Source organism: Marmota monax, unplaced genomic scaffold, assembly GCF_021218885.2.
Source record: "Marmota monax isolate L192 unplaced genomic scaffold, Marmota_monax_Labrador192_F-V1.1 WCK01_AAM20220418_F8-fsc00548, whole genome shotgun sequence".
Classification (NCBI taxonomy): domain Eukaryota; kingdom Metazoa; phylum Chordata; class Mammalia; order Rodentia; family Sciuridae; genus Marmota; species Marmota monax.
In genome coordinates this window covers 1-11883 of record NW_026692888.1, presented here as the reverse complement: position 1 = coordinate 11883, position 11883 = coordinate 1, and the positions used below count along the sequence as shown (strand labels likewise).

General features: G+C 37.5%; 1 pseudogene; it reads right to left on the bottom strand.

Annotated features, from left to right (window-relative positions):
- Positions 1 to 11222: 11222 nt before the first annotated feature.
- Positions 11223 to 11878, bottom strand: LOC124096655 (large ribosomal subunit protein uL23-like; annotated as a pseudogene).
- Between the last annotated feature and the right edge of the window lie 5 nt (positions 11879 to 11883).

Sequence of the window (11883 nt, the reverse complement as noted above, 5' to 3'; positions counted from 1 at the left end):
CAAAAACTTCACACACACAGTTCACTTGTAGACTTTCGCAACCTATTTGACCATTATTCTAATTTTACATCTTAGAATAAGTTTGCTATAAAACTTAATATAAAAGGAACCCCACAAATGTACTCTTTTATGCTGAACTTCTTTTACTCTGTGTTGGGGCAGGACCAAAATGGATGTAGTTAGGCTTCTTCACTGAAGCCTTCCTGTGGACTATGTTATGTTTTTGGTGTGTAGCCAGGACTGGGAACTAGCTATGTTATGGTTAGTCAAGGTCAGAAACACTTTGATTCCAAGAATATATCAAGGTCATAAATATTTGCTTGTGACCGTGTCCCCCCACCCCATATAACCTGTTGGCAGTTTGCCTTCTTTGAACTCCATATAAAAAGGATATATAAAAATGGCCCTACAGAGTGTCTGGCTAATGGCTATGACCATCTCTGAATATTAAAAAAAAATGTATAAAGGCCATTGCATCTTCTTTCAATTGCCAGAATCTTGAACCTTGGTTTCCAGGCCTGAGCCTAGTACTCACCCTGACAAGTGGTGTAATTGGCAGTATTTGGCACAGATGCAAGATGTATCAACCCCTGCGGTTGTGGAGGACCCTGTGGCCAGCAAGTGCTTAACACCTCGTCACCATGGTCCTATTGATATGGGGTCTTGTGGAGAATTGGATTATGGTGGACAGGTCACCTGTGAGTGTAGAGGAGGCTTTGTAAACAGTGAGTTCCCGCGTAAAAGACAGTGCTGCCCAGGAAGCATCGGGACACTTGGCGTGGATTTTTCTCACTGCTTTGAAAGCAAATATGGACCAGAGTCTTGGGATACCACCCAGCTCCATGTCCTGCAAGAGAAGCAGGAAACCTTGGAGAAGCACATTCATGCTTTGGAAGCTGAGGTGTGTGCAATGGGCTGACCTCCAAGGGGGTGTGAAATCTGAAGAAGAGCCTGAGGAGAAGCTCTGGCTTGGAGCTCACCTGGTGGCACAGCAGAAGATAAAACATGAGTATCCCTAGGCCCCTGGAGGTCAGGAAATGGGGCAGCTGAATGTTATAGTGAAGTCTACATACCAGCCATACACCCAGGCAGCATTGGTAGACTTGGTTAAGAAGTTTGGCCAGCAACTTGGGGAGCCCCTGGCTGCATGAGTTTTATGACTTGTGGGATCTATTGGTGGACAGCACTGTTTGCTTTTCAGAGGAGATGGAGTGTCTGGCATCCATCACCACTCACCCCTCCCTGTGACAGTGACAGGCATGGAAAAGATAGTCATTCCCTGAAAAACTGGATTTATGCAGCTGGGTGAACTATGTGAACTGTGTGGGCAGATGCTGGTGAGCTGGCAGAAACTGTGAGTAAATGGAAATCCTGTGCCGATTTGGTGCAGATTCTGTGAGAGCTTGGCATGCGTCAGGCAACATTTAATCTGAACACATGAGGACCAGATGATGAAAGATTTACTAGTGTCATGAGAGACTTGGTTTTGTAGAGTGCTCCACCCTCCACTTTTGTATCCTTAATGGCTATCTTAGCTCCATTTGTTGGATGCCTCATTAATGAAATTATTACTATAATGGCTAGCCTGGGGGAAGCTGAGAGTAGATGACAGCTAAAAACTGTGCGCAGAGGGAAAGAGGCCTGGAAACAAGATAAACAAAAGAAAAAAAGGCCTTTAGAATTACTCGTGCACAGATGTGAGCACCACCCCTGGCAGCAGAACTAGATCACAGGAAGATAGATAATCACCTAGTGCAGTCGTCCTTCAGCTGTGGAAGCAGCCACACCCACAGCAGCAATACCTGAGAACAGGCAGAGGTAAACAAGCACCCTGAGAAGCCCGACCTCTGCAATTGAAAGACTGTTTGGCTTCTAGGGGGATGAAGGGATTTTGTTCCAGTACAACTAGGAATTTGGTCAAGGTGTCCACCCTGCAGGAACTGGCTGGGACTGAAGTGACATGTGGAACTTGCTATCCACTGGTCCCTGAACAATGGGCAGAGGGTATTGGCTTTGTGGATACTGAAGCTGAATGCAGCTTGGTGAACATGGGTAAGTTCCCAGGTCAATATATTCACAGTGATGGTTATGGATGACAGACAATTAAGTGAAAGGCGAGTGTCCTTACAGCTGGGGATACTCATTTGCCCCTGCAAGCATAAATAGTACATATGTCTTCTATCCCAGAGTACATCCAGGACTGTGGCTACAGACCACAGCAGGGGAATTTCACCTCTCTGTGTCAGTTGTGCAGGTGGTTATGAGAGGATATGCAAAACACCTGCCCCAGCTCTTGCCACAATCCCAGAAGACTGTGACAGTGAAGCAGTACTGCCTCCCAGGGGGACGTGCAAAAATTGGAGTTACTATCTTAGAAATGGAGGTGGTGGGCATAATACAGCCAACACACAACCCCCACACACCAGTGTGGCTGATAGAATGACTAGATTTTCAAGAACTGAGTTGGTGGTGCCTTCTCTGTATGCAGCAGTTCCCTCAGTGCATGATCTCATGGACCAATGGATATTGCAATTGGACACTTACCATTATGGGCTGGACTTGGACAATGCTTTCTTTTGTATTGCTCCAGCTCCAGAGAGCTGAGAGCAGTTTGTCTTCAGATGAGAAGGCCAGAAGTGGATATTTCAAGTGTTCCCACAAGGTTATTTGTATAGCCCAACTATGTGCTATGATTTGGTGGCCAATGACTTGGCCCAGTGGACTCAGCCATCCACTGTACATATATTCATTATACTGATGATGTTGTTGACTTCTGACTGTCTTTCAGATTTAGAGCTTTCGGCCCCAACTTCAGTGGCCCATTTGGAGACACATGGATGGATGCCTTATTGGGGCAGGCCCAAAATGGCTATAGTTAGGCTCCCTCACTGAGACTTCCAGCAGACTCTGTTATGTTTAATGTTATGTGTTTAGTGTGTAACCAAGGCTAGAAACCAGCTATGTTATGGTTAGTCAAGGTCAGAAATACTTTGATCCAACTATATATTCAAGATCATAAACATTTGCTTGTAACCATGTGCCCCATCTATGTAACCTGTTGGCAGTGTGCCTTCTTTGTTTGAACTGTATATAAAAAGAGCCTATGAAAATGGCTCAGGGGTGGGGGTGTTGGTTAATGGCTATGGCCGCCTCCAAATAAAGGATGACCATTAGTCCCACTATGCCTTGCACCTTCTTTAAATTGCCAGATCCTTGAACTTTAGTTCCCAGGCCTGAGCCTTGCCCTTACCTTGACATTCTGCATCTATTTTTTATCTAATTTTTGCTTCTATAAGAGATTTGTTTCTTCTTATTTCTGAGTAGAATTCCATTGTATGAATATACCAAAATTTGCTTATCCTTTCTTCTATTAATGGACACTTCAGTTAAGTTTTTTTTTTTTCATGAGTCATGAATTATTTTGTAGTAGTCTGTTTGGAAGATATATTTTCATTACTTTTACGATCTTTGGAGTAAACAGATGAATCATGGAGAAAAGCTGTGTTTATTTTTATCTGTAACTGCCAAAATGTTCTGTAACATGGTGAAATCATTTTATACCCCCACCAATAATATATGAGGATTCTATTTGCTCCAATCCTTTCTGCTATAGTTTGAATCTTGAATGTTTCCCAAAGACACTAATGTTGAAGGCTTCGTGCTATTGAGAGGCGATGAGACGCTTAGGAGGTAGGGACTAGTGGGAGGTAGTTAGGTCATTGGAGGTTTCTGAAGGTGATATTAGAACCTCAGCCCCTCTCCTCCTCAACCTTTGCTTCCTAGCCACCATGAGATGAACAGACTTTCTCTGTCATGCATTCCTCCCATGATGTACTCTGCCACAATAGGCCCAAAGCAACAGGGCCAAGTGACATGGACAGACCTCCAAACTAAGAGCCAAATTATCTTCTCCTCTTTTAAATTGATTTATCTCAGGTGTTGCTATTAACATACCTGCCAGCTTAATGTAGTTAGGCTTTTTAATTTTACTCATACTAAAACTGATTGGTTTTAATTTTTTCCCCTAATGACTAAAGATGTTGAACATTTTTCATATATATTGGCAATTTGGATAAAGTTTTTTTTATGAAATATTTTACCCTTTCTGGGTATTAGATTCTTTGTCTACTTACTACCAAAATGTTTGAATCCTTGACAAATTCTGGGTCATGGTTTGTCAGACATATGATTTGTGAATATTTTCTCTAGTGTACAACTTGCATTTAGAATATTTTTACAATTGTGTCTTTTAAAAAGAAGCTTTTGACTTTTACAAAGTCTAGTTTATCAATCTTTTAAAAAGTTATCTTTATGGTTAAGGACTGTATGCTTAAAATTATTGACCTTCACAAAGTCCATTGAGGGGCTGGGGTTGTGGCTCAGTGATAGAGCACTTGCCTGGCATGTGTAAGGCACTTGGTTCAATCCTCAGACCACATAAAAATAAATAAATAAAATAAAGCTAAAAAAAGTTCATTGATATTCTGTTTTCTTCTTCATTTTTCATAGTTTTAGCTATTAAGTTCAGGATTATTTTAAGTTAACTTTTGTGTATGTAAATTAGGAATCAAAGTTCTTTTTTTTCTGTACAGATAGTAATTTACGAAGCACTACATATTGAAATGATTATCATTTTCCCTATTAAATTGCCATGGCAGCTATATTGACATCAATTGGCAGTATCTGAGTAACACTGTTTCCAGACTCTCTGTTCTGTTCCATCTTGATGACAATACTTTGGTATTGTCTCTCTTGATATCATAGCTATATTGTAAGTCTTAAAAATCAGATAGTTTAGCCTGGCATGGTGGTGCAGGCCTGTAATTCCAGGAGCTCTGGAGGATGAGGTAGGAGAATCGTGAGTTCAAAGCCAGCCTCAGCAAAAGTGAGGTGCTAAGCAACTCAATGAGACCCTGTCTCTAAATAAATACAAAATAGGACTGGGGATGTGGCTCAGTGATTCCAGTGCCCTTGGGCAAAGTGCCCCTGAGTTCAATTCTGAGTACTCTCCACCGCCCCCCTGCAAAAAAAAAAAAAAAAAAAAAAAAAAAATCAGATGGTTTAACTCCTTCATGGTCTTCTTTTTTGTAACTCCCTTTGGCTATTCTAGGTCCTTTTTATATCGATATAAATTTTATCATTAGGTCAAAAATTTCTTCAGAGCAAATATGAGAGGGAGAAGAGAAAAAAAGAGGAGAAGGAGAGGGAATAATAGAGGAGGAGGAAGAAGAATCCTATTCAAAAACTTTTAGAAAATTGGCCTTTTGAAAAATAGTGACCTTCAAAATTCACTAGATATTTATATTTTATTTTAAAATTTCTTTTAGCTATATTTTATTGGATTTTAGTTTAGAGGTTTCCAATATTTTTCATTCCAAGTTACTTCTATTTATGTTTTTTGGTGATTTGAGTATTGGTACTTTTGGATTATGGCAAACTTTAGCCTTTTTATTTCATATTTCTCTGAGTTTTGTCAAACATATATAGTTATATAACCACTACCACCATCAAGATATAAAACACTTTCATAACTCTAAAATATCCCCCTTTGTGGTCATCTTCTCTCCTCAGCCTAATAGTTTCCTTTTGTAAAATGCCATATTAACAGAATAATGCAGCATATGGGATTTAGAATCTAGCTTCAGAGTCTGGCTTCTTTCCCTTAACATGAAGATTAACAAAGCTGTAACAATCTGTAGCTTTTTCTTTTTTATTTTAAGCAGTATTCCATTGTAAAAGTGTATAATGGTTTATTTATCCATTTCCTAATAAGATGTATTGTATTATTTTCAGCTTTACTGATTAAAAATTATGGCATTTGCTGGTAAATGGATGGAGATGGAGAATATCATGCTAAGTGAAATAAGCTAATCCACCTAAAACAAAGGATGAATGTTTCCTCTGAATTGTGGATGCTAATTCACAATAAGTGGTGGTGGGGTGTGTGTGGCTAGAGAAGAACAGAGTTACTTTAGGTAGAGGAAAGTGAAGGGAAGGGAGGGAGTATGGGGGTAGGAAGGATAGTAGAATGAATCATACATTATTACCCTATGTACATACATAACTATACAACCCATGGGATTCTATATCATGTACAACCATAAGAATGAGAAATTATATTCCATCTAAGTATGATGTATCAAAGTGCATTCTCTTGTCCTGTATAACTAATTAGAACAAATAAAAAAGTTATTAAAAATTAAGCAGGTATGTTTTCTTCTAAAAGTTTTACATACTTTAAAGAAAAGACAGCCTCTTTAACAAATGGTTCTGGAAAAAGTGATTATCCATAAATAGAATAAAAATAATATCCTGCACAAAATTAAACTCAAAATGGATCAAAGACCAGGGCTGTAGTTGGGGCTGAGTGGTGGAATGCTTGCTTAGCATGTGTGAGGCCCTGGGTTTGATTCTTGGCACCACATATAAATAAAGGTATTGTGTGCAACTACAACTAAAAAATAAATAAATGTTTTTTTTTAAAAGGATCAAACACCTAGGAATTAGACAATAAACTATGCAACTCCTAGAAGAAAATGTAGGGTCAATACTCCAGCGTAGAGGCACAGGCAATGACTTTCTCAATAGGATTCCTAAATTTCAGTAAATAATGCCAAGAGTTAAATGGGATGGCATCAAATTAAAGAGCTTCTGTTTTTTTTTTTTAAATTCTGAATATGAAGAGAGGACCTATGGAATGGGAGAAAATCTTTGCTAGCTACTCTTCTGACAGAGGATTAATATTTAGAATGTATAAAAAACTCAAAAAAATGACATCAAAAAATCAAATAACCTGATTAATAAATAGGCAAAGGGGTTTAACAGATACTTCTCAAAACAGAAATATAAATGGCCAACAAATGTATGAAAAAATGTTTAGTTTCATTAGCACCTAGGGAGATGCAAATCGAAACTACACTGGAATTTCATCTCACACCAGTCAGAATGACAATCATCAAGTATGCGTACAATAATAAATGCTGGAGAGGACATGGAGAAAAAGAAACTCTTTTACACTGTTGGTGGGATTACACATTAGGACAACCACTGTGGAAATCAGTATGGAGTTTTCTCAAAAGACTAGGAATGAAACCACCATTACCCAGGTATATCTCCCCTTGCTATTTATCCTAAAGAATTAAAGTCATCTTACTACAGTGATGTGTGCATATCTGTGTTTATAGCAGCACAATTCACAATAGACAAACTATGAAACCAGCTTAGGTGTCTATCAATGGATAAATTTTAAAAAATATGATATTACACACACACACACACACACAGGAATTTTATTCAGCCATAAAGAAAAGTGAAATTATGTCATTCACAGGAAAATGGATGGAACTAGAGATCATTATATTAAGCAAAATAAGGCAAAATCAGGTCAAGAGTTTTCTATGTTTTCTCTCATATATGGAAATGGGGGGGAGAAAGTTGTGTGTGGGAGACATAAAAATCAAAGGGAGATAAGTAGAGGAAAGGGACCATGAGATGGAAGAATTCAGCCATTGATTAAAAACTGTGAGTGAATGTTATGGTTTAGATATGAGGTGTCCCCCAAAAGTTTATGTGAGACACTATAAGGAAGTTAAGAGGTGAATTGATCAGAGTATCTAATCAGTGCATCAATACCATTGATAGGGATTATCTGTAGGTAGGTAAGGTGTGACTGGAGAAGGAGGGTCACTGAGGGTGTGGCTTTGGGATTTATATTTGTCTGTGATGAGGAGGGCTCTCTCTCTCTCTCTGCTTTCTAGATGCCATGTCCCCAACTGATTTCCTCTGTCACACTCTTCTGCTGTGATGTTCTGACTCATCTCAAGACCTGAGGAATGGAAGCCATCTGACTTCTGAAACCATGAGTCCCCAAATAAACTTTTCTTTCTCAAAATTGTTCTTGTCAGTTCTTTTGGTCACAACAGTGATAAAACTGACTAAAAAGCTGAATAAAAACAAGAACAGGAATAATTAAATTTAATAGAGATGGTATAATATGAAAATCAACAACAACAACAGCACACAAGAGTCATAGAATACTCCCCACAGTGTCAAATTCAACACAATTTCCTTAAAAACACAAGAAACACTTTTAGAGATAAGACCTTTTCGAGATACTGTGGGAGTCACAGACTTGTGGAATGCAGGGCCTGAAATGAAGGAACTCATGTTCTAAATGAGCAAAAAATAAGAAAAAATATATAATCAAGATAACATCTTTCAAAAAAAGATGTACTCAGCTGGGAGGAGTGGCAGGCATGGTGGGGCATGTTTGTAATCTCAGTGGCTTGGGAGGTTGATGCAGGAGGCTCACAAGTTCAAAGCCAGCCTCAGCAATTTAGTGAGGCCCTTAGCTAAATTAGTGAGGTACTATTTCAACATAAATATATTTAATATGTCAACATAAATATATTAAATATATGTTAAATATATTTAACATATTTAAATATATTTAAATATATTTAACATATTGAATATGTCTGTTGACATATTAAAAAGTGTTGGGGATCCTAGAAATGGACATTATTTAGGCAAAGGGTCTATATAAAGCCTTCTGAAAAAATGAATTTTTTTTAAGTTAGTGGCAATTATGACATTTAAATCTAAGTAGACTAAATGTTAAATGGATCATTTCTTTATTAATAGAAAGAGGGATAATGAAATGAAATATACAGAAATATGTTCTAGATCTGGAAGTGTAAATATTGACAATACAATGAAGTTTAGAGGTGAAATAATCAGAGTACCTACTCAGTACATCAATCCACTCATAGGGATTAACTGTAGATAGGTCAGGTGTGACTGGAGAAGGAGGGTCACTGGGGGTGTGGCTTTGGGGTTTATATTTGTCTGTGATGAGGAGAGCTCTCTCTCTCTCTCTCTCTCTCTCTGCTTTCTGGGTGCCATGTCCCCAACTGCTTTCCTCTGTCACTAATTCTGTAAAAATATATAAATATTGACAATAGTCTTCCAACTTTGACCTCATTTGAGACACATTTCAAAAGCAAAAAAATGAGCACAAGGAGTTATAGTGAAGATTATTTAAAATATGGTTTTGTCTAATGTGAAAAACCTTTTGAAATATAGGCCTCATCTGTTGTTTGTAATAATATTATTGCAAATGAGAGCTTAAAACCTTCAAAATTAAAGAGGCACTTAGAAACTCATAATGTAAAACTTATTTATAAACCTCTTGAGTATTTTTATTCAAGAGAAAAAAAAAACTCAGAAAGTTATCAACACAATTTCTTTGTAGCTCTACTGCGTTAGTGAGAAACCTTACTGTTATCATATTTAGTTGTGCATTATGTGGAAAAAAAATGGCTCACACAACTGCTGAAAAAGTTATCTTTCCAGCATGTTTGGATATGATGAATACAATTTTTGATGATAAGTCAGCTGATAAATTAAGGACTATACCTAGTGACAGCAAAATATCTCTTTGAATTTGTACCATTACAGAACATTTTTTGTTGATTTTTAAAATCAACACATTCCTGGGTTACAATCTAGTATAGTTTTTGCAATCCAGCTTGATGAAGTCACTGATATTGGAAGCTTCACAGTATTTTTAGTTTATATCAGATATGTATGGTGGAATGATTTTATGGAGGATTTTTACACTTTTAAAATTTAACCTCGGGGCTGGGGTTGTGGCTCAGTGGCAAAGCACTTGCCTGGAATGTGTGAGGCACTGGGTTTGATCCTCAGCATCACATAAAAATAAATAGATAGAAATAAAGGTATAAAACAATTTAACCTCATATCTAAGTGAATTAGATATTTTTACAGAATTAGTGCATTGTGAGTCAATATACATTTTACATTTTACTTTTTGCTTTCTATGTCTCATGTCTTTTTGTTCCTCTATTTTGCTTTTATTACATCTTTACATTGAGTGAATAGTTCCTAACAGCATTTAAATTTCATTAGTGATTTAATAGATAGTGGTTGCTCTAGTGCTTTTCATGCACACACATACACACATACACACACAAACACACACATATATGTATATTAACTGTTGTGCTATAATTGGCAAATATATTACACATATATTTCCCTACATTATAGATATCCTCCTACATTATATGTATGTTATTTTAAAACCAGTTATGGGAATAATCAGGGAAATATGTATTCATAGTGTCTTTTATAATTGCATAAGTACTTTTGTAGAACTCTCTGAATTCAAATTATTGTCTCAAGTTTCTTTCTTTTACCTGAGGCACTTTCTTGTAAGAAAAAAGTATATCTTGTAGGTCTAGTGACAAATTCTTTCAATATTGGTTCATCTGGAGAAATCTTGATTTTGCCTTCATTCTTAAACACTAACTTTGTGGCTATAGCATTCTTTGTTGACAGTTATTTTCTTTGAGCACTTTGATTACGTATTCAACTGACTTACGGCTTTCTTTGTTTCTGCCAAAATCAGCTATTGATTTTCCAGGAGTTTTCTTGTAAGCCATGAGTCATGTTTCCCGCTCCACCCCCTGCTTCCAAGATTTTCTCCCTGTCAGTGACTTTTAGTGTTTTCACTACAATATGCCTGCGTGTCTCTGTTAATTTATTCTATTTGGAGTTCCTTGAGCTTTCTGGATTCTGTTAATATTAAATAGCAACTCTGACACAGATTATGCAAAACAAAGTCTATTTTGGAATGGCAAGCGATTGCTCTCTGGGAAAGGGGAAGCCTTCAAACATAAAAGAGAGAAGTGCACATAAATTATTTTGAAGCAAACAGAATGTTGGTTACAGGGGCTTACTGTAGAAATTGATGTCAGTTTATTAGTGAAGATAGTTGTCAGGTGAATGCTTTTGTGAAAATGAGTGCACAGCTGTCTTTGTGTGACTCCTGTAGCAAGCTGTAGTTTGGCAAAAATTTTCTGATTATTTTTTGTATAAACCCAGTGCAGGAGTGCCCCTCATGGCTTCCAGTTCCTTTTCATTAGAGTTAGAGAAAATGACATCATTTTGGTGTTGCTAACTTTCACAGTTTGTAGGATATTTTTTTCAATAACTTTAAGAAGGTTTTCATTGTTATTTTTTAAATCAGTTTTTGCTTTCTCCATCTTCTCTCCTTCATGCATTCGCATTACACGTATGGGTGCATTTAATAGTGTTCCATATTTTTTCTGAGTCTCCATTCACTTTCCTTCATCCTTTTTTTCCCATTTTTGACTTGCATGGTCTCTTATTGAGTTCAATAATTCCTTTTTCTGCCACTTCAAACCTACTGTTGAATCCCCTTAGTGAATTTTTATTTTGACAATTGGCCCTTTCAACTCCAGAATTTCCACTTAGCTCTTGTTTCATACCTTTCATATCTTTATTGATATTTTCTTTTTGATGCAGACCTTCCTTTACTCCTTATCATTCTCTTTTTTAGGTCTGTGAACATATTTTTTATGTTGGAAAAAAGGGTATATTTAGAATCAGATAGTTGAATTCTGATTAGATTATCCCAATTTTGTTGGCAACATCCAAAGCATCATAATCAGGAGACAGTTGAAGGTATGCTTTTTTCTCTCCATCAGGCCTGATCAGGATGTTAACCTTGGCTATATCAATGTCATAGAGCTTCTTGACAGCTTGTTTGAGCTGGTGTTTGCAATCTTCTTCACGGCTGACTCAGCAGAAGGGGGGGGAACTTGATGATGGCACAGTGGTCAAACTTGTTTCTCCTGGGGGTGCTCTTCTGAGGATATATGGGCTGCCTCTGGAGCCGCAATGTCTTGGGTCAGCAGAAGGTAGGTGATATGCAGATCTTCTTTTTGTGGCTGTAGATATCCCTCAACACTGCCTTCTTGACCTTCAAAGCTTTTGGTTTGGCTTCAGCTTTGGGAGGGGCAGGAGCTTCCTTCTAAGCTTTTGGTGCCATCTTGG